The following is a 23458-nucleotide window of genomic DNA, read 5'->3' on the forward strand; positions in this document are numbered from 1 at the left end:
AATATTAAGAGCTTGGTAGAAAGTTCTGTAGGAGCTTGGAAGACCATGTTAAGAACAGTGCAAAAGATGGAGGCCTGGCTTGTGAAATTTCAGAGGGAAGATTAAAGATTCTTACAGTGGCCATGTTTTGTGAAGATTCTGTGGTTTTGGTTAGCTGGGGCTGAAGAATCAGCTGTGAGTAACAAGATAAAAGAACCACTAAAGCAAACCTTTGTGTTACTGGGACTATTGATGCTGGTTAGCTGGAGCTAAGAAATTAGCGGTGATTAAGAAGAGACCAGCATCACTGAGATGAAATCTTGGAAGTGTTTTCTGAGAGCACAGAGAGTGTGTTCCAGAGATAGCCACAGCTGTATTTTGTGCTGTGGCTGGACTTAGTACTGTGTAAGAGAAACCCAGATAGTACTGGTTTTGAAGGCAGGAAGGGGTCATGAAGAGCAGCTGAGGCTCTTGGCACAGTGAGAGGCCACGGAAGGCCATTGGTGAAGGTGCAGCCTGAGTTGCAATTGATGTCCCAGGACTTGAAGGGATCATGCATAGTAGCAGAGGCTTGTCACCATGAAGAGAGCCTATGAGAGGCTATTGGTGAAGCCTAATTACAGTAGAAGTCAGCAGTGTTTTGGAGATGCTAGTGCCATGAGATGACCACCAAGAACAGCAGCAACAGTGGAGTACAGGCAGCTGGAGCCTAGAAGACAAGCTGTGTGCTACAAAGGGAGAAGTGGCTGGAAAAAGCTGGAGAAGTGACCCACGCCCTTGGGGGAGCCCAGAAGATCGTGAGTTGGAGTTGAGTTTGAATCAACTCCACTGAATCATTGGAGTTTGAGTTTTGCTTTTGGTTGTGACTATGCCCTGATATGTTTCCCTCTTGAAAGAAGTATTTTAGTGGAGACACAGTTAAGAGACTTTGAATTTTTAAAAAGACTTTGAATTTTAAAGATATTGGACATTTTAAAGTGATTGAACTTTTAATATGTAAAGACTATGGGACTTTTAAAGTAATTTAGATCTTGGGGATGAATACAAAAAGTAAGGGTTGAGGCTTAATAGTGATGTGTTTGTGTCAAGTTGACAAGGGGTCAATTGTACTGGCTGGTTTTGTGTGTCAACTTGACACAGGCTGGAGTTATCACAGAGAAAGGAGCTTCAGTTGGGGAAGTGCCTCCATGAGATCCAGCTGTGGGGCATTTTCTCAATTAGTGATCAAGTGAGGAGGGCCCCTTGTGGGTGGTACCACCTTTGGGCTGGAGCTCTGGGTTCTATAGAGAGCAGGCTGAGCAAGCCAGGGGAAACAAGCCAGTAAGAAACATCCCTCCATGGCCTCTGCATCAGCTCCTGCTTCCTGACCTGCTTGAGTTCCAGTCCTGACTTCCTTTAGTGATGAACTGCAGTGTGGAAGTGTAAGCTCAATAAACCCTTTCCTCCCCAACTTGCTTCTTAGTCATGTTTGTGCAGGAATAGAAACCCTAAGACAATGAACCTGGAACTACAACTACAGGTCTAGAACCAATTCCAAGAAGCCTAATTAAGGATCTAATAAGAATTAAGCAAATTTCTGCTGCTGACCATAAAAATTGTAGGAATTTAGATTTAGAGTTACATGCAAACTAAACCCAAGATTCTCCACAACAGAATCCAATCAATAATATCTGAAACTCATATTATTTAAACCTATGAAGAAACTAGGAAATGACATAAAGCGAAAAATCAATGAATAAAGACAAATGCTGAAATCAGGCTTATGCTCTGCCCTATGCTGCTCTTGTACGGTTTTCTTTTTTTTCCCCCCCCGCATTTTGCCTTGCCTTAAGAGACTCTATCACAGCAGCTTTCAGTTTTTCAAGATAGGATTTTGTTGTGTATCTTTGGCTGTCCTGGAACTCAGAATCTGCCTGTCTCCAAGTACTGGAATTAAAGTTGTGTGCCACCACTACAAGCAGATTTTGACTCTATAATGAGACAGCAAGCACTATGTACCCAGGTGAATACATGAAAAATATTATCTGCCCAGCACCACCCACACGACAGATAAGTAAATGGATTTTTAGTCTGGGAGTAAAAAAGAGTACCATCCCATACGTTTATGTGGGTAAATCGAATTGTAAGAACACAAGGTCTTATTAAAACATCAGAAAAAACAAAGCCAAGAGAAGCTACATTTATCAGCTACAAGAGAACAAGGTAAGAGAACAACTGCCTCACCTGGACCCCATAAAGAAGACAAGACACCTGGGCTGGAGAGATGGCTCAGTGGTTAAAAGCACTGATTGTTCTTCCCGAGGTCCTGAGTTCAAGTTCCAGCAACCACATGGTGGCTCACAATCATCTGAAATGGGATCTGAAGCCCTCTTCTGGTGTGTCTGAAGAAAGTTAACAGTGTACTCATAGATATAAAATAAATAAATCTGAGTAAGAGAGACAGAAACACCAACCGACCTAACAGTGTAACGAGTAAGAGACAGAGACACCAACCGACCTAACAGTGTAATGACATAGAGAACTCTCCACCTCCTTAGGGATTTCAGCTTGGTTTTGCCCAACTGTTGATAAGGCATCCTATCTGCCCAGCAGTCTGGGCCTGCTATCCATCCATCTGCCTGTTCATTTATCTAGACCCAAACCTGCCTTTTGCTTTATTTACCTTACTCCTCCAGCTCAGTTCTAATCTTGCATCCAGACTCTGCAACTAGGAGCTAGCAGTTTCTCCTCAAGTATTCCTATCAGGCAGGTCCAGCCTCTCAGGCTTCTTTTAAAATTTTTGCCTCTTTAACCTTTACAACTATTCTGTAACCTACATACACACACACACACACACACACACACAGATATATACACTATGTCATCTGAGAGTTAATACTAATAAATAAGACTGTAAGAATATGTTCTACTTAGCCAGAGCTATCAAAGAAATCAGAATACCTGGCAAACTGCAGCCACTGAAGCCTTCTCTGTGAATATACTGTTAAAATAATGTCTGACATTGCATAAAGACACAAATGTGCTTGTCTTTGTTTCTGACATAATAAGTTTAACAATCAACCAACATCAAGATAACACATGACAGAATTAGTCTATAAAGAACTTAAAAGCGCTGGGCAGTAGTTGCACATGCCTTTAATCCCAGTACTTGGAAGGAAGAACAGGCGGATTTCTGCGTTTGAGACCAATCAGAGTGAGTTCCAGGACAGCCAGGGCAATACAGAGAAACCCTATGAGGAAAACAAAAACAAAAACCCCCAACTCAAAAGCAATGGTTCTCAACCTTCCTAATACTGTGACCCTTTAATACAGTAAGTACCTCATCCTGTGGGGACCCCTGTTTTAATTATTATTTATTATTAGTGGTGCTACTGCTTTTAATTGAAATGTAAACATCTGATATGTAGGGTGGTTTTAGGCAACCCTCAACCCTTTGGGTCCCCACAGGCTGAGAACAACTGGCTAAAAGTACCTATCAACTGTACAAGATGAAGGAAAAGCATGCTTCTAGTATGCAAATCTGATTGGTGTTGTCAACTTGACAAAATTAGAATGGACCTCTGAGAATGCCTATGGGGGATTATATTGATTGCATTAACTGAAAGGGGATTGACTTTGATCCTCAACTACATAAAAAGGAGAAAAAGAGCTAAGCACTAACATCTGTTTCCCGATGTGGAATACCATGTACGTAGCTGCATCAAGCTGATGCTTTGGCTCCCCTACTATTGAGGACTGTACTTAATACTTTGAGTCAAATGTAATCTTTTCTCCCTTAAGTTTCTTATGTCAGAGTGTTTTATCTAAGCAACAGAAAAAAACAGTAAGTACAAAATTACAGCAGTTCAAACTAGAAAAATAACCAAAATGAAACTACTAAAATAGAAAGATACCTTTCAATGTCAATAAATGCAATTACTAGCAGAGATAATAGAAGGGTCAGTAAAATTTGTAAATATATAAAAGGATTTCTAATCTAAGGAAAGTAAGAAGAAAAATAAAAGGTCACAAGACATGGTCAATACCTGCAATCCCAACACTTAAGTAGAAGTCAGGAATTTAGACTAGGTTACTACTTAATGTTTTCACTTAACTCACCACCAAAACCAGGGGTCAGGAAAATGGCTCAGTGGGTAAAAACTTCGCTGCCAAGGCTGGTAACCTGAGTTCAATCCTTGGAACCTACATAGTGGAAGAAGAGAGGACTCCCAAATTGTCTGACTTCCACAGTTCTGTGACATATGTGCACACACACCTATGTTTTTCTAGGTTCCTCAAAAAACAAAAAAAATTAAAGGAAGAGTGCAATAACCTTTTATCACTTGGTAACAGATTTCACCAGGACCAACCCTGCTGAACATCAGATAGTTTCCTAGTCTAAATAGCAGGCTCTACTCCCAGACTACAAAATCTGAACCTGTACTGTGTGCAACAGGACTCAACTCACTAAGTATTAGTGCATCTAAATATACTGAAATAGAGCAACGTAAGAAGTGTGCTTTATCTACTTGCAAGGAACATATGAGAGTTAAAGATGCTGGATAAACAGGGAGTAAATGTGAGGGCCTGAGACATTACTTATATTTTACTGACCCAGAAACCACAAATCTCCTTCAAAGATGCTATTAATCCTAATCATCTAATTAAATGTTTTATTTCAGCCCACCACTGTCACTGAAAAACCTATCAAATGTTTCTACATAGGATCATTTTAGCTCCTTGAAAATTAAATCTCAGAGACCAAACCCTCAATGAGGTAAAATAAGATATTCTTTCACATATGTAAATTTGTCTTTTACAAAAAAAAAAAAAAAACCAGTAAACTGTCATTAAAGTCTTCCATAGTGCAAGGTATTCATTCTTTCCACTGCTTTATTTGAAAAAATAATGCTCATGAAACATTCATTTTGGAAAAAAGTACTACAAAAACCAACATGCTGTTGGGCGGTGATGGCGCACGCCTTTAATATCAGTGCTTGGGAGGCAGAGGCAGGCAGATTTCTGAGTTCAAGGCCAGCCTGGTCTACCAGAGAAACCCTGTCTTGAAAAACCACCAAAACAAACAAACAAACAAACAAACAAACAAACAAAACCCTTCAATCAAAACAAATATTTAAAAATAAATTAAAATCTTAGACATAAGCCTCACTGTATAATTAATGTAGTATAAAATAGTGCTACCCATTATAAAGAATTCTGACTAAAAATAAAAGAACCCAAACCTAAACTTTAGCAGGGACTTGAGAATAAAAAAATACTTTAAGATACATTAAGAAACTAACAAATCCAGAATATGCAGGTAAGGTAGCAATCAACTGATTTCACTAACACATCTACAAAGTGAAAATTCTAAAGTGGGGAAAGAATGAACTATTATATAAACCTACAACTTAAATGCCACGAACTATGTAAGCTATGTTTGAATTTTGATTCTCGCAACCAAATACAAAATGCTTTCTTGGTGAAAACAAATTTTGTTAGGTGTGACACTGGTAAGACAGCTTTATAGTTCTCATTATTATAAGAATACATTTAAAAAGTAAAATAGATATTTCACACAATGCTGAATAGAAAGGCTAAATATGGAAGAATTTACTCTATTTTCTTTACTACATTTGACATTTTCCATAATAAAGGTTAATGAAATACATATAATCAAGAGCCACTGGCTGCTCTTCCAGATGCAGAGTTCAATTTCTAGCAACAACAAGGTGGCTCACAACCATAAAACCTATAAAAGGGATGTGATGCCCTCCTTCTGGCATGCATGTGTACATACAGAAGAGAGCATGTAAACATTAAAAAAAATTATATGTACACAGGTGGTGGTAGGGTACACCTAATCCCAACACTTACCTGGTCTACAGAGTAAGTTCCAGGACAGCCAGGGCTGTTACATAGAGAAACTCCGTCTCAAAAAACCCAACACAAGCTGGGCGTGGTGGTGCCGGCCTGTAATCCCAGCACTTGGGAGGCAGAAGCAGGTGGATTTCTGAGTTTGAGGCCAGCCTGGTCTACAGAGTGAGTTCCAGGACAGCCAGGGCTACACAGAGAAACCCTGTCTCGAAAAACAAAAACAAAAAAACAACAACAACAAAAACAAATACAAGGCAGGTATATGAAGGAATAAGTATAAGGGAGCTGTCTAAGTCAGTAAAGTATGAGGATATGAGTTTGGATTCTCAGCAACTTTGTAATCAAAGCGCTGGGAAGGCAAAACGAAGAAGATTACTGGCACCTATCAGCCAGCTAGCCTCCAAAATTAGCTCCATATTCAGTGATGGTCTTATCTTGAAAAGTAAGAAGGACAAGAGGAAGACACTCAGTGTTGACCTCTGGCTCCTACACACACTCATCGGGTGTATCCACCACCCACAAGCTCATATGCATATATACAGCATTCATATCCAGAGACCAGCATGAAAAAATAATTAAAAGTGGGCTTGTAATACTTATAAGCTACTGCTTGTAAAGATGACTCTTCTCAAAGTTAAGTCCACTTAATAATTTCCTCAACCAGTCTTGACTAGTCTATGAAAATTTCCCCCAAATGAGTACAATCTATTTTGGCCTAAGTTTTAATGAGTCAGCTTCCCCCCAAAAGAGTAGTCAATGGAATCTCTCACTCAAACTTACGCTAGAGATCATTCTAGGTATAGATAAATACAACCCAACTAAGTAAATACTATATTCCTACAAATTAGGAAAATGCAGCATATTATCATACTAAATTATTAAACATAACAGTATGTTAATAGACACATCAAATGGCAAAGAAATCAATATAATCAAAACCCTTAAGAGCCTCATGACCTTTCTATAACAAAGCAACCCAACACTGAAGCAATAATACCATTTTTTTTTTTTTGATTTGGTTTTTTGGAGACAGGGTTTCTCTGTGTAGCCCAGGCTGTCCTGGAACTCACTCTGTAGACTAGGCTGGCCTCGAATTCAGAAATCCTCCTGCCTCTGCCTCCCAGCGTGCTGGGATTACAGGCGTGCGCCACCACCGCCTGGCTAACAATACCATTTTAATATCAAGTTTACCCTCAAAAGACTCACATAGGGATGGTTCCATTCCCAGGGCAGTGTTGAGAAGTGGATCTTCTAGAAAGTGAGTGGATTATGAAGTCTGACTTCATGAATAGATTAAGATTAGTACACGATAAGAACCAATTACTGGGAGCTGATAAGAACAGAACATTAGAGTGTGGACCCTAAATGGAGAAGTAGGTAATTCATAGGTGCCTTTTAAAGACTTACTTTCTGTCTAACCATTCCCTCCTCATTCTGGCTCAGCTTCCTAGTTGCCAATTCAATGGCTTACTCGATCATTAAGTTACTGCCTCATCATAGGCCCAGTAACATAAAACCAATCTATTATGAAATAAAACTTCTGAAGCTAACTAAATATTTCCTCCTTTAAGCTGTTCCATTTATTTGGCACTGCTATGGAATGCTAACAAAGCTGGTAACTACTGAACTCTTTAATTTTAAAAAGATCTTTGTCCTTATCTTGTTTAGCTCACCTGGACAGCATCTTACTAGTTCTATGTGCAAATCCTTCAATACTGAATCAAATAGCCTGGGTTTTCAACTAAAGTACTTTTATCATCAATATAGTATAATAGAAATCCAAATCAAAAGACTTAGAATATATGAATACACAAAATTGAAATAAGTGCTTCCTAGAGTATTAACTGTCTATCTTAATGAGTGATTTTGTATAAGAAAATCAATATACTATCCTCAGATGTGTAAGTTTCTCTTCTTAGAATCTGCCTCACATAAACAGCAGCATTAACAAAACAGATTTAACATTATTTACCCAGTAGTGCTTAACTGAACAAGCCAAGTTCAACAACAGAAAAAAAAAAATGGATTAATAGTAACAAAAGGCCATGTACTAAAAATGTTATTAAAGTTATATGTATTAATAAAACATCCATTATATCAAGAAAAATACCAAACAGTTCTTTAATGCAGTTTTAAAAGACTTTTCTTTCAAAAATTTCAATGAGCATCTTGGGGTGGGGGGGGTGGGGGAGGGTTGTGAAAAGAGGACCTAATGAAACCCAGGATGGTTTCAAACTATGTAAGCAAGAATGACCATGAACTCCTGATCTTCCTACCTCCATTTTCAAAGTGCCAAGCTTACAGGCATACATACAGGCCTCCACTAGGCTCAATAACATTATTTACTTATGGGGAATAGACAACAGGAAATAGTAAACACCAGGGCTGAAATCAATAAATTAGAAACAAAGAGAACAATGCAAAGAATCAACAAAACCAAGTTCTTTGAGAAAAATCAAAACCCTTAGCAAACTAACCCCAAACTAACTAAAAGGCACAGAGACAGTATCCAAATTAACAAAATCCTGAAAGACATTGAAGAAATTCAAAGAATCATTAGGTCTCACTTCAAAAGCCTAGACTCCACAAAATTGAAAAATCTAAATGAAATGGACAAGTTTTATTTTTTACCAACATGAAATCAAGATCAGGTAACAATTTAAATAGGGATAAAACCCCTAAGGAAATAGAAGCCATCATTAAAAGTCTCTCAACCATCTAAACCCTGGGCCAGATGGTTTTAGCACAGAATTCTACTAGATTTTCAAAGAAGAGCTAATACCAATGCCCCCCTCAAACTATTCCACAAGATACAAACAGAACATCTCCAAACTACTTGTAGGAGGCCACAGTCACCCTGATACCTAAACCAGAGAGTCAACAAAGAATTTCAGACCAATTTCCCTTATGAACATTGATGCAAAAATACTCAATAAAATACTTGCAAACCAAATTCAAGAACACATCAAAAACATCATCTATCACGATCAAGTAGACTTCACCTAGGGATGCAGGGAAGGTTCAATAAAGAAAACTCATCAAGGTAATATGACCATATAAGCAAAATGAAAGAAAAGATAACATCATCTCATTAGACACAAATAAAAAGCCTTTGACAAAATCCAACATTCCTTTGAGTCTTGGAGAGATCAGAGATACAAGATGCATACCTAAACTCAATAAAAACAATATACAACAAGTCAATAGCCAATAGCAAATTAAAACTTAAAGCAATTCCACTAAAATCAGGGACAAGGCTGCCCACTCTCTCCATATCTATTTAATCGAATTCTTGAAGTTCTACCTAGTGGAATAAGACAAGTAAAGAAGATCAAGGGGATACAAATTGGGAAGGAAGACGTCAAAATATCACTATTTGCAGATGATATGATAGTATATATAAGTAACCACAAAATTCTACAAGAGAATTCCTGCATCTGATAAACAAACACCTTCAACAAAGTGGCTGGATACAAAATTAACTTAAAAAAAAAAATCAGTAACCCTCCTTTACACAAATGTTAAATGAGCGAAGGAAGAAATTAGTGAAGCAACACCCTTTACAATAGCCACAAATAATGTAACTCTAACCAGGCTTCTGTAAGGCAAAGGACACCATCAATGGGACAAAACAGAACCTACAGAATGGGAAAAGATCTTCACTAACCCTACATCTGATAGGGGACTAATATCCAAAATATCTAAAGAATTCAAGAAATTAGACACCAACAAACCAAATAATCCAATTAAAAACTGGGGTAAAAAACTCAACAGAATTCTCAACAGAGGAACCTCCAAGGGCTGAGAAGCACTTACATATTCAACATCCTTAAGTCAACAGTTAAGTGTAAATCAAAACAACGGACATTCCTTCCATCTTATACCCATCAGAATAGTTAAGATCAAAAACTGAAGTGACAAGACAGCATATGCTGGTGAGGATGTAGAGCAAGAGAGTACTCCTCCATTGCTGGTGGGAGTGCAAACTTGTACAAACTACTTTGGAAATCAATTTGGCAGTTTCTCAGAAAATTGCGAATAGTTCTACCTCAAGACTCAGGAATACCACTCCTGGATATACACCCAAAAGATGCTTCTCCATACCACAAGGACACATGTTCAACTATGTTCATAGCAACTTTATTTGTAATAGCCAGAAATTGCAAACAACCCAGATGCCCCTCAACTGAAGAATGGATGAAGAAAATGTTGGACATATACCCAATGGAATATTTTTCAGCTATTGAAAATAAACACATCATGAAATTTGCAGGCAAATGAATGGAACTAGAAAATACTATCCTGAGTGAGGTAACCCAAACCCAGAAAGACAAAGTAGAAATTAACCATAAAGTACAGGATAACAATACTACAGACCTAAAGAAACTAATTAACAAGGAGCGCTCAAGGGAGATGGTTGCTTGAGTGCTTCTCATTCAGAAGGGGAAATAAGACAATGGAGGTAGATGGAGGGAAAGAACTGAGTAGGAGAGGGGATGGGAAGAGGGAAGGGAAGGATCAGGTGTGTCTTGGGGTGGCAGGATAGGGCTGGAAGAAAGAACAGAAACCAGTGGGGGGGAGAATCTCTGAGGTGAGTTGGAAACCTGGAACAGAGGAGGCTCCCAGGACTCTATGGGGGTGACCCAAGCTGAGACTCCTAGCAGCGGGGAATATGAAGACTAAAGTGGCCATCCTGTAGTCCGGTAAGATTTCCAGTGGAAGGAGAATACTAACCCATCCACAAAACGTTTGACCCAAAATTTATCCCACCTTCAAGATGTGCAGAGATAAAAATGGAGCAGAGACTGAAGGAATGAATGCTCAACCAATGACCAGCCTAAACTGAGACCCATCCATCATGTAGGAGAGAGCCAACCCCTGACACTATTAATGATACTTTACTATGCTTGCAGACAGGAACATAGCATAACTGTCTTCTGAAAGGCTTCATCCAGAAGCTGATAGAGATGCAGAGACCCACAGCCAAACTTCGGGAGGAGCTCAGGGAGTCAGTCATGTGGAAGAGTGAGACTGTCTTAGTTTGTATTTTACTGCTGTGAACAGACACCATGACCAAAGCAACTCTTATAAGGACATCATCATCATCAAGGCAGGAGCATGGAGCATCCAGGCAGGCATGGTACAGACAAAGTGGAGAGTTCTACATCTTTATAAGAAGGCTACTATGAGGAGACTCACTTCCAGGCAGCTAGAGATGAGGGTATTAAAGCCCACATCCAGTGACACACCTACTCCAACAAGGCTACACCTCCTAACAGAGCCACTCCCTGGGCCAAGCTTATACAAGCCATCACAGAGATAGAACTGAGTGAGTTGGAGGGGTCACCAAAAGACCTACAGACTAACCTGGAACCTTGGGAGCTCAGAGACTAAACCACCAACCCAAAGCATGGCCAGGCTGGACCTAAGGCCCCTAGATATTTATAGCAGATGAGCAGGTTAGTCTTCACATGGGTCTCCTAATAACAACATCAGGGCTGTCTCTGACTTTGTTGCCTGCCTTTGGATCCCATTCCCCTAGCTGGGCTGCCTTTTGGGAGACGATGCACTTAGTCCTGCTATAACTTGATATGCCAGAGTGGGTTGGTACCCATTGGGTACTCTCTGAGAATAGAATAGTGGGGAGAGGGGCTTGTAACGGTGGGACTGGGAGGAAGAGGAGGCTTCAATTAGGATCTAAAGTGAATGAATGATTAAATAAAAATTAACTTACTCTTCTTTGAAATAAGTTCCTTCTTCAATACATTTAAGATACATTGATCTCCAACACCCAGTAGCTATTTTTACGCTCTGAGAACATGCTTAATTTTAGTCACTGTGGCTCACCCATTGCAGGCTCAGAAGTCCTGAAGACTTCATTTACCCCAGTATCAACACAGCTTTTTTGGTCTACGTGTGGGCTGTAACTACTTGTTAGTATACATATATGTACATGTGTAGGCAAGAGGTAGACATTAGGTACCTTTGTGTTCCAAGACAGAGCAAGAGCTGAACTTGAAGTTCATTAATTCAGCCAGTTTCTACATACCCACCCCCCATCCCCAGAACTGGGGTTATAGATGTGCATTATGTTGCTTGGCTTTTTATGTGGGTTCCGTCTGGGAATCCAAAATAAGATTTTCATGCCTATGTGCCAGGTACTCTACCAACTAAGATATTTATCTCTCCATCTCCCATGGCAACATTTTAAGTAAATGTTAACACAAAAACACCAAAAAAAAAAAAAAAAAAAAAAAAAAAACACAAGTAATTTCCCCTAGACAACTTTAAAAAAAATGAATATATGTACTTTTCCATATACGCTATATAAAATATTGTTTTAAATTTATAATGGCTTGTGACTTTTAAAAGTTAACAACTTTTAACAGATAAAAGCTTTAAAATGTTTATTGTGATATATGAACTAATATAAAATATATTGTTTGTAAAAATCTTTGAATAGTGAATCTTTTTTAGATAATAATGAATTGTAATAATTTTTTTCTCAGGCACTGAAATAAACCATGAATTCTTGATCATTTTTCTTTTTACCAACTTTCAGTGAGATGAACAATCAAAATATCCTAAAGATGACAAACTCTGGGGCTAGAAAGATGGCTCAGCTGTTAAGAGCACTGACTGACTTTTTCTAGAGGACCTGGATTCAATTCCCAGCACCAATATCACAGCTAACAAGTCTCTGAAACTCTAGTTCTAAGGGATCCAACACCTTCTTCTGGCTTCTTTGGATACCAGGCACACGCATGGTGCACGAACAAAACATAGGCAAAACACCCATATACATAAAAGAATGAATAAACCTTAAATTTTAAATTGTAGTTTTTAAAGACTTTCATAAAAAACATTTTAAGAGGATTTGTGACAAAAGATTCTTTAGCACAACTTAAAATTTATTGTATATTTTTAAACACAAAATTCTAGCACTATCATAAAATATAATAAAATTTTTATTTAAAAAACAAAAGCAGATATTGAATAGTAAGACTAGTAATAATAAAACTAGTAAATAAATTCTAAGTTTATTTTTACTGTAAATTCCACTGCCAGAATTCCACACCCAGGACCCACAGAATAGAAAGAGAAAACTTGCTCAAGTTGTGTATACACACACACACACAGAGAGCACAAAATAACATTTTCAAAAATTTAAAGAAAAGTATTTTAGATATGAACATCTTTTATTATCCAAAATATAACTCTGCTTCCGGAATACAGATGCAGTGTGACAAAGCAGCTAGCTGCCTCACACTGCAGCCATGCCTTTCCCCATGGGAAGATAACAATGGAGTAATCCTCTCAAACTTTGGCTGTAGTTAGGAGCTCCATTCCTTGCCATCTGAAATGCCTCAAGGTTCCTACAAATGCTCAGATCATGACCCCGGAAGTAAAATTTCAATTCCAGCTGCCTACCATAAAGAATATGGTCACCCACTATACTGACTTTAGTTACCTTCTGAATAGCCAGAAAAGGTTAAAACATCACAGTTTGAACATACCAATTAGGGTAAGAAAAGGACCTCTGCTCAAATTTGCACTGGATTTGAAGTAAGCAAACAGTAAGCACCACCTTTCCTTTCCGTTTGGCCCAAGGACTATCATATAATCATCTGACATTCTGTACTGGCCCCATAATAAGAATTTCTCTTCTTTGCCTCCCCCATTTTCATTCTAGAGGAAGAGCTGCAATTTATCTGGGCACAAAACCTAAGGAGAGAAAATATTTCCACGTATAGTATAAAAATCACTAGATGTCCGAAATTTGTTGTTTAGCAAAGTTATTTCTTATTTTATATATGCTTCTATGGCTTTGTTCAGTCTTTTTTGACTTGATTGTAATATTCGGACTAGATTGGTGTCTTAGTGTTTTTATTGGTGTGAGAAAACACCATGACCAAAAAGTAAGTTGGGGAGGAAAGGGTTTACTTCCAGATTATAGTTCATCATTGGAGGGAAGTCAGGGCAGGAACATGAAGGTGGAGCTGATGCAGGGATGCTGCTTACAGGCTTGCTTCCCATGGCTTGCTCAGCCTGCCTTCTTAAGAGAACCCAGGGCTACCAGTCCAGGGATGCATCACCCAAAACCGGCTGCCCTCCTCCCCATTGATCACTAATTGAGAAAATGTCCTCATTTCCCAATTATCAGCTGGATTTCATGGATGCATTTCCTCAACAGCGGATACTTTCTCTGTGATGACTTTAGTTTGTGTTGAGCTGACACACAAAACCAGCCAGTACAATTTGTTTACTGACTTCTTGAAACGAACATTTGGAAAATAACATGAAATAAGGGGAAAAAAGAAATTATACCTATTCCAAGGAGGCAACCTTATTTCCTAGCATTACTAGTTAAAGGAATGTTTCTTAGAGAAGGAATAGAACTGAAACAGGCAGTGTCTTCAATGAAGTTCCAGCAATATTTTTTCCCAGTCCCTCCTCACTATAAATTTCTTAAAAACAAGAATTAACTGGTTACCAGCATCTAAAGGCAGTGTAGCTCAAGACCAATCTATGATCCTCAAACAAGTGTGCTTTTGATCGTATACCTTAATTAAAATACACATTGAAAAACAAATATAATGTATTCTTTAACATTCCATAAATACTTTCTCAACAAGAATTTTCATTTAAAAGGGCATTTTTAGCATGAAACAATGTTTGCCAAGTACTTAGAGTACTCCTCTTTTACTGATGTAGAAGCCACAGAATCTAGAAATTAAAGCATCCTTTCTCTCCATTTTTTGAAAATCAATTATAATTATAATTATGCTTCAACGAAAATGTTCAAGCCAGACATAGTGGCTTACCTGTAGCCCCAGCACTTGTTAAGAGGCAAGAAGATTTTAAATCCAAGGTCACATCAGGGGTTCCCATACCAACCTAAGCTACGTAAGATCCTAACCTTACCCTACCACCCTATTCCAAAAAACAAAAACAAAACAAAAAAAACCAATCCAAACTGAACAAAAAAACCAAACAGCTGTAGAAAAAAAATGCAGACCCACTTTCTAACTTCAAGCTTTTATGCAGAACTGGGAATAAAGATTTAGATTTTACTACAGAAAAGTCTGACATTTAATCACAAAAAAGTACAGATAAAATAGTATGGAGAAATTCAAGTAGCTCCTACCTGTGCTTAATTTTGTTTTTTAGAAACAAGGTTTCTCTTTGTGAGCTGGAACTTACTCTGTAGACTAGACTGGTCTCAAACTCAGATCTGCCTGTCTCTACCTCCCATGTGCTGGGATTAAAGCCATCCATGTACCACCACCACCACCACCCGGAGTATTGAATTTTTTTGGTAGTTAACAAACTATGTAATTTAGTCTATTGTTTCTTCCCATTTGGACAGCCTGTTACATAGCTATCCATAGATTCCTCTGCCTCTATATTTTAGTTACCTGTATTGTCTGAATAAAACCAACCACATCTTAGTTATGATTCACTTATCCTAGGAAGTCTTTTGGAAATGGTATCAAAGGGATAAGGTGATATCTCAGTGAGTAAAGAGTGAGGAACTGAGTTCAGATTGCCAAAAACCTATATACAGCCAAATCTCCAGGTCTTAAGGTAGGTAAGAGACAAAACATGAGAAACCCCTAAATCTCCGAGAGCTTGGTTTTTGCAATGGCAAACAAGAGACACCCCCCCCCTACCCAACAAGGTAGAAGGTAAAGACCTGCACCCAATATTATTCTCTGATCTCCACACATGCACTCTGGCACATTTAAGTCCTATGTTCAAATACTCACATAAACACAAAGAAAAGAATTTGCTACTCTTGGCAAGTCAACTACAAGAAAAATCACAAAGATTGACCTTGAAACAAGGTCCCATATTCACTATTTGACTTTTTTTTTTTTTTAGGACTATACAGAAATAATACTTTCAAAAAAAAAGAAAAGAAAAGAAACAATACTTTCCTACTTTTCTAATTCCACCACATTATATATATATATATATATATATATATATATATATATATATATATATATATATATATATTTGTTGGTAGTTACAGGTTTTATTCCTTCCCAGGGGTATCCAACTTTTGACATTGTTACACATTGTCTTCTATGAAGTTCATAAGAACCACAGGAACTAAGTTTTTTAAAGTATTTCATAATGTTTTAGATGAGTTTAGGGTTTTATAGTGAGCTGCATCCATAGTTATTCTTGACCACATACAGCTAATGGATCAAGAACTAGACATGCCTGTTAGGCAGTACTGAGCAGATAGTCTTGTACTGTGTCAAAGTATAATCAAATACACTAAATCCTTTCCAGGAAACAAATTTGGGGGAATCGGTGGAAGAGTCCAAACACATACTTTGCCAGAAAGTAGGTGATAATAATCTTGGATTTTTTTTTCCTGTCCTGCTTGCAGTAAATTAAAACACACCTTTTTCACATTTGAAATTATTCTTCTGTAGTTGGCAGCTAGTGTGACATGCATATCAGGTGGGCACATCTGGATGTTTCTTAGTATTTGGTCTTTTATCCCTTCACAAAAGAAAAAAGTAACATGTAGCTTGAGAATGGATTAAGACTTGCAGAATGGAATGAAGAAGCCATCCTTTTGTCAACACACTTGAAATAAAGTCAACCACTTTCAATTTCTTAAACCATTTCATTTTAGATTCAAAAAAGGTAAGAGTCAAAAGGACTCATTTGAAAAGCCAATGAAAATTTAAAGTTACTCTTTAAGGTGAAGGCTGCTAACTAGGCAAATCCTAAATTCTCATTTTAAAGTTCAATCTCTTGAATTATGGCAAGAAAAAGCATCACCTCATCTCTAAATTTACCATTTCCTGAAATATTAAGAAAAAGCATTGTGCACCTACCTATATAATTAGTGTTTCAAGCACTAGAAAAGTTTGAAAATATCTTTAAGTCCATGTTTCAACCACAAAAGCAGTAATTTTTTTTAAAAACTGACTTGTCAGCCAGGCAGTGTTGGCACTCCCCTTTGATCCCAGCACTTGGGAAGCAGAGACAGGCAAATCTCGAAGTTGGAGGCCAGCCTGTCTATAGAGTTCCAGAGGACTACCAGAGAAACCCTGTCTCAAAAACAAAACATTTCAGTTTGAAGGAACATTTTCCTATGACATTAAAATTCAGAACCTACTGAACCAAGAGGCAAGTTAGACTGATGGTGAACCAACATTTTTTTTATGCTGGTAAAGCTACAGAGGAATAGTTTAGACTCAACACAATCACTGATAGCACAAGCTGCCAACTACCACCCTTTCCTATAGAAAGAAGCTCTCTATCCTATTGGTCTCATGTGGAGGGACACATTTTCTGCAGGGGGCAGAGTCCCAGGAAAAGGGAGGAAGGAGTTCAGCATAGTACTTAATTCCCTTATAATACACCTAATAGACAAACAAGGAGAAAAGAATGTTAAGTGAAAGCCAGAGAGTTTTCATGCCTTCTTAAAACTATGATCTATAAAGTTTGAAATTAAAGTGCCTTTAATCCCAGCACTTGAAAAGCAGAGGCAGGTGGATCTCTTGAGTTCAGGGCCACCCTGGTCTACAGAGTAAATTCCAAGACAGCTAAGGCTACACAGAGAAACCCTGTCTCAGTAACAACAAAATCTAATATCACAAGCCAATTTCAATTTATCCACCTGTTTATTACCCTGTTAGTTAACCAGTGCACTGTTTATTAACCTGTTAGTAAAATGGTCTAAAGCTGTGAACGAACACAAGTTATGCAAAGCCATGTGTGTGAGATGAGTATTCACAGTGTATTTCACATAAATACAAGCACAAACACACCCTCTGTCTGTCTGTCTCTGTCTCTCTCTCACACACACACACACACAAACACACACACACTCAGGCAGTCTTGGTCGGTGAGAAGATCGGTTCTGGATGTCACACCTGGCCTAAAACGATTAGTGCTTCTGATAATGTGGAAAAATGCCTATTTAAAAGACAGATTATCTCTTAACATTAGAAAGATGAGGAAATTATTTATAATAGCCAGAAACTGGAAAGAACCCAGATGCCCCTCAAAGGAGGAATGGATACAGAAAATGTGGTATATTTACACAATGGAATACTACTCAGCAATTAGAAACAATGAATTCACAAAATTTTTCGGATTTTGTGGTTTGATCTGGAAAATATGGGATCCTAAGTGAGGTAACCCAATCACAAAAGAATACACATGGAATGCAATCTCTGATAAGTGGATATTAATTAGCCCAGAAGCCCTGAATACCCAAGGCACAAATTGCATAACAAATGACGCCCATGAAAAAGTATGGAGAGGGTCCTGATCCTGGAAAGGATTGACCTAGCATTGGAGGGGAATATAAGGACAGAGAAAAAGGAGGGAGGTGATTGGAGAAGGGATGGAGAGAAGGTTTATGGGACATATGGGGAGGGGGGATCCGGGAAAGGGGAAATCATTTGGAATGTAAACAAAGAATATAGAAAAAAAATTAAAAAAAAAAGAAAGATGAGGAAAGAAAAGCCATGTTTTTATACCCATACTAAGTTACTTTAAAATCTTGGGCAGGCAACAAAGTAGAGGCCTACCTACTGCCAGACAACCTGAGTTCCATTCCCAGGAACCACAGGGTGGGAGGAGATAAGTAACACCCACAATCTGTCCTCTGACCTCCATACATACACCATAAACAGAGACAAAAAGTTACACAAAAATGTAATGTAATTTTAAAGAAAGTTACTTTAAAGAAATCCTAATATGAACCACCCAAAGGAACTTTAGACTCAAGACAGAAAGTTTTAGTAAATCAACTAGACTTTGTCTGAAAAATGTTTAAAAGTGGTCCCGGCAAATCCACTTAAGGTAAATCAGCTCGACCGATAAGAAAAATAAAATTAAAGCCCCAAATATTGAAGCAAGTTTCTGAAATTAAAAAGTTATTGAAACTTTTTCATGTGTAAGAGCTGTGCTCCAAAACACCAAAGACAGCTCTGCAGAACTTAATTTCTCCCAAAATTATTTTAAAGACATTCTTGAGATATAATTACTTATGACTGGTCACATGACGTAAATCATTTCTAAACAGCAGGATATTGGACTAGCAACAGAGGCTTATCATTAACCAATTAAAAATATCCATCTTTGTATTTAACAGGATTCCTGGCCAGAATTCCCTAAAACATCCTCCATGCACCCGGTCACATGGTTCAGAGTCACGAATCTAAGCGGTGAACAAGCTTTAAACACGCCAAGGTAACTCCTTAAAACTGCTTTCGTGACACACTGCAGCGTTTCCAGGCATTGCACCCAGTTAAGCATTTAAAAACATTTCTCCTAAAATCCTCAAAAGAAAACCAAAAAAACACCCCTTCCTCCAGATTTCTTTAGATCTGAAAAAACTGTCATAGCATGTCTTTTTCACGTCTGAAACCCATTCCCTTCCCCAAAAGTTCAGATGTTACAGAATAAAAGGCTATTAAAAAGGGGGGTGGGGATATGTTCTAAAGCTGTATTCTTCGAAGAAGCACTAACTTTACACGTGTTTGGCCATAAACTCCGCACAGTTTATTTCCCCTCCAATCTGACCGCATTCACAAGCAAAACTAGGGCTCGAATATTTGAGGTCGCTGTTTTGGTCTTCGACTTTAAAGTTACACATTCTTTGGAGTTCCGAAAAGCTGTCCCCCCACAACAAAACCAACACGTTCCTTACTGAGGCACCTGAACAGGTCGAACCCCAGTCCCTGTATTCTTTCACATCCACATTGCCAAGGTTTTCCTGGACACTCGCAGGCCCGAGGAACAACCCCCCCTTGGCAATCCCCGAACCTACCGACACCCGCCCACCCACCCTCGTTCTCATAAAACCACTCCTTCCGCTTCACCCACTTCCAACTCGCACGTTTCTCTGGATCCGCCGTGCTCCTTCCAGACTGTGGGAACCCAAAGGCTGGGGAGCCGGCTGGCACACGGATTTGGTCCCTGCGGTCGGCGAAGAGGGGCCGGCCCAGCCGGCCAGGCGCAGGGCGCGGGAAGGAAGCGGGAAAGCGGCGAGCTGCGCCCCCTCCCCCGCCGGCGCACACCCCCTTCCGGCTCCCCTCCCCCGGCATTGTGCGAGCGGGGCCCAGGCCGCAAGCCCGCCGCGATACCCGCCCAGGCCCGACCTGTTCCCGCCCGAGGCCTGCTCCCGTGGAGGCCGCCACACAAAGCCCGAAGCCGGCCCCCGCGGCGCCCACGGACGAGACGAAGCGAGCGCGGGCTGACTTACAGGGCTGCTGCGGCCGCGCTGCCTCAGCCGGGGACACCGACCGTTGGGCACCGGCGGCGACGCTCTCGGCCGTCCGTCCTCCCCCTCCGCCTCCGGTGGCGGCGACGTCTTCTTTCTCCTCCTCCTACCTCCCTCCCCCCCCACCCCACCTCCTTCTTCTCCTCCCCCTCCTCCTCCGAACCACCGAAGTACCGAGGGTGAGGCACAGAGACTCACAACAACATGGCTGCCACCGCCGCCTCCCCTCCCCTCCCTCCCCCGCCCACCGGCCGCGCGCAAAGCACTGCGGGAGAAAGGGGGGAGCGCTCACCCCGACGCGACGCCTCTCAGTGAAGTGCGTAGCTTCTCCCGCGCGGCGGGCGCAGGGGCTGGCCGGGGCTCTGCGCGTGCGCACTGTCGCGGCGCCCTTCTCGCGGGTGCGGCCGCCATGAGGCGTGCACTTCCCGGCCTTTACCTTGTGCGTTCAGGGCCGGGCTTCGCGCTGGAACTCTGGCTCTCTGCTCCCGGGGCTGTTCATGCGCCTCGTGTGGTGCTGCATACCCCCGACTTTCTGTATGAGACTGAATTTATTCATCCACCACTTCCTCCCGGATATCTCATTGTTCTTCCTAAACTGCCTGTGTGTAAGCACTGCCGCCCATGCCCCCCAAAATTGGAGTCTGTTTCCCCCTACTTCCGGTCTGCTGGCACCTACAGGAGTTGTAGACCTCAATACAAGCCCCTACCGCGTACCGTTCATCTCCTTCCCCCCCCCAAGCCCCAGGTTTAGGGGTGAAAAAATGCACCCTGATAATGTTTGTATACTGTCGAGTTCTAGTACGCTCTGTAGGCAAGTGTTGCTAACGCCCTACAATTGGTAAGACGGGTACTGGGTAAACACAAAAGAAACAAAGTTGCGCGACTAAATATTCTCTTATTACGGGTTGCAGACTTGCCCTGAAGAGGCATGACCTTCCTTGAAGTCTGCAGAGAGAAGCAATGACTCCAAAGATTTGGTGGCAGTCATTGGGACCACTTTCTTTCACACCTCTCTTGAAGAGTTTGGACCCTCATGGGACAACTTCCTGATGGCTCACCTCCTGGTTTTGACAATCCTGGGACTTGTAATTACCCTGTGTTAATGTCTTCCCTAGGCATCTGTGAGCTCTACCAGGCTAAGGACAATGTATATTTTCTTCATGTGATGTCTCCTAGTGCCTGTTAAACACAAGAGCTCATCATAAGAGCTGGCTGATTTAAAATTTATCTTAGTATTGTATTGCTTTGACAGAATACTAAATCAGGTTATTAATAAAGAAATTTTCTTCTCAAGCTCTGAAGACTAGGAAGCCCAATGCTAAAAATTGCTGCCGTGGAAAGATCCTTGGGGCTGTGTAATCCCAAGGTAAAATGCAAAAAGGACAAAAGAGCAGGAGAGGAGGGGTAGAGCTTGCTTTTATAATAACCTACTCTCAAGAGAAAATATACTCCCCAGATAGTGATACGAATTCATTCAGGAGAGCCCTTTGACTTAATCCCACCTCTTTAAATATCTAGATGCATGTTTTTGTATGTGCAGGTGCACATGTGTGTGCATAGCACGTGGAGGGATGGGGATGACACTCTCATTGAGATTGGAGCTCACCAATTTTACTGAGCTGTCTGGCCAGTGAGTCGCAGGAATCCTTTTGTCTCTGCCTGCATGGCACTGTGATTACCGATAGTTGCCACAATTCCCTGCTTTATAAACAGGCTCTGGAACCCAAACCCTCTTTATGCTTGCTCGGTAGACTCTTGACCAGCTGAGCCATCTCCCCAGATCCTTAATCCCACCGTTATTAGGCTCCCACCTCCCAAAGTTGTTGCACTGGGTTTTTTAATTCCCACCCACAAACATTTAGAGACGTGTCTGCATCTCCCCAGCACACCAAGTCTCAACCTCCTGCCCATTTCAGGCTTCAACTGGAGTATCCTTCCTGTCACCAAGCATGCTAAGAACCAAAGTCAATCTATGCCCTATCCCCAACCCTTACTTTGTCTCCACAATTAGCAACTTCAACACCAGTTCATTCCCAAATGACAATTCTGAACCATTTTTACTTGTTTTCCTCTTTCTCACCCCCCCCCCACATAGATAAATTCGACAAGCCTTGTGGATTTTAACTTCCCAAATACCTCTGCAGGCATTTCCTTCCCCTATCCCTCCACTAATACAGACCTCACTTGTTTAGGTAGCTGACTGAACCAGCCTTTCCATCAGTGGTCTCAGTCCGTGCAATAAGTTCTTCTACTGCCATCTATATCATTCAAGCTCAATTTAACTCATGGTACTCAGAGCTCTCCTCCAAGCACCCCAGGTCAATGTGTTCCAGCAGCATTTCCCAAGTGTTCTTGCTGGCCCTGCCCTCTCTCCTCTCCTCTCCTCTCCTCTCCTCTCCTCTCCTCTCCTCTCCTCTCCTCTCCTCTCCTCTCCTCTCCTCTCCCCTCCCCTCCCCTCCCCTCCCCTCCCCTCCCCTCCCCTCCCCTCCCCTCTCCTCTCCTCTCCTCTCCTCTCTGTTGGGTATCAATAGTTGTTCCATTAAGAAATGCCTCCCAGGCCATGCATGTTGGCTACATCTGTAATCTTGGCATTTAGGAAGCTGAAGCCGGAAGGTCTTACTAGGCCAACTGGTACTGCTTATGGGTGATGGTTTCTATATGCCCTGCCCAGGGAGTGGCACTATTAGAAGGTATGAACCTGTGTGTCACTGTGGGCATGGGCTTTAAGACCCTCATCCTAGCTGCCTGGAAATCAGTATTCTGCTAGCAGCCTTCAGATGAAGATATAGAATTCTCAGCTCCTCCTGCACTGTGTCTGCCTGGATGCTGCCATGTTCCTGCCTTGATGATACTAGACTGAACCTCTGAACCTATAAGCCAGCCCCAATTAAATGTTGCCCTTATAAGAGTTGCCTTGGTCATAGTATCTGTTCACAGCAGTAAAACTATAACTGAGACAATATGATACCCTGTCCCCTCCCCCCCAAAAAAAACCTTTCCCCCAAATTAAGCAGTTATGGGATATATATGTTTCTCTTATCTATGCAAAAAACACATCCTTGTGCATTCCAAATTACCTACTGTAGAAGACACTGGAATACCAAGCTAGATTATTGAATCTACTGGGCGTATAACAAAAGTCATTACATATGCTTAAGTCTAGGTAAAAATAGATGGAACCATCAGAGCCTCCTCTTTAGAAAATGGAACTGAGATGAAGAGGCACTCCCCCGACTAGACAGTCTCTAAGAGCTGGCCTTGCCTCAGGATGTAAAGAGCCTCTTTAGCAGAGCTGAGAGAGTTGTAACACTGTCATTCTTCCATGTGGAAGTTTCTCTTCCGCTTGCTTAGGTGACT

General features: G+C 40.6%; 1 protein-coding gene across 10 annotated transcripts in view; it reads right to left on the reverse strand.

Annotated features, from left to right (window-relative positions):
• Pum2 (pumilio RNA binding family member 2) overlaps window positions 1–20179 on the reverse strand; it is an 82413-nt gene extending 62234 nt beyond the window's left edge. For 8 of the 10 annotated variants that reach the window (XM_052186138.1, XM_052186132.1, XM_052186136.1 and 5 more), the window contains exon 1: window positions 20084–20179. The gene's annotated coding sequence lies outside the window, so the exon portion shown is untranslated. Of the gene's footprint in view, window positions 1–2202; window positions 2361–19704; window positions 19806–20083 lie in introns of those variants that run through there. The other 2 variants (XM_052186128.1, XM_052186129.1) reach the window with 2 other exon arrangements.
• Window positions 20180–23458: the final 3279 nt, after the last annotated feature.

Source organism: Apodemus sylvaticus, chromosome 6, assembly GCF_947179515.1.
Source record: "Apodemus sylvaticus chromosome 6, mApoSyl1.1, whole genome shotgun sequence".
NCBI lineage: Eukaryota > Metazoa > Chordata > Mammalia > Rodentia > Muridae > Apodemus > Apodemus sylvaticus.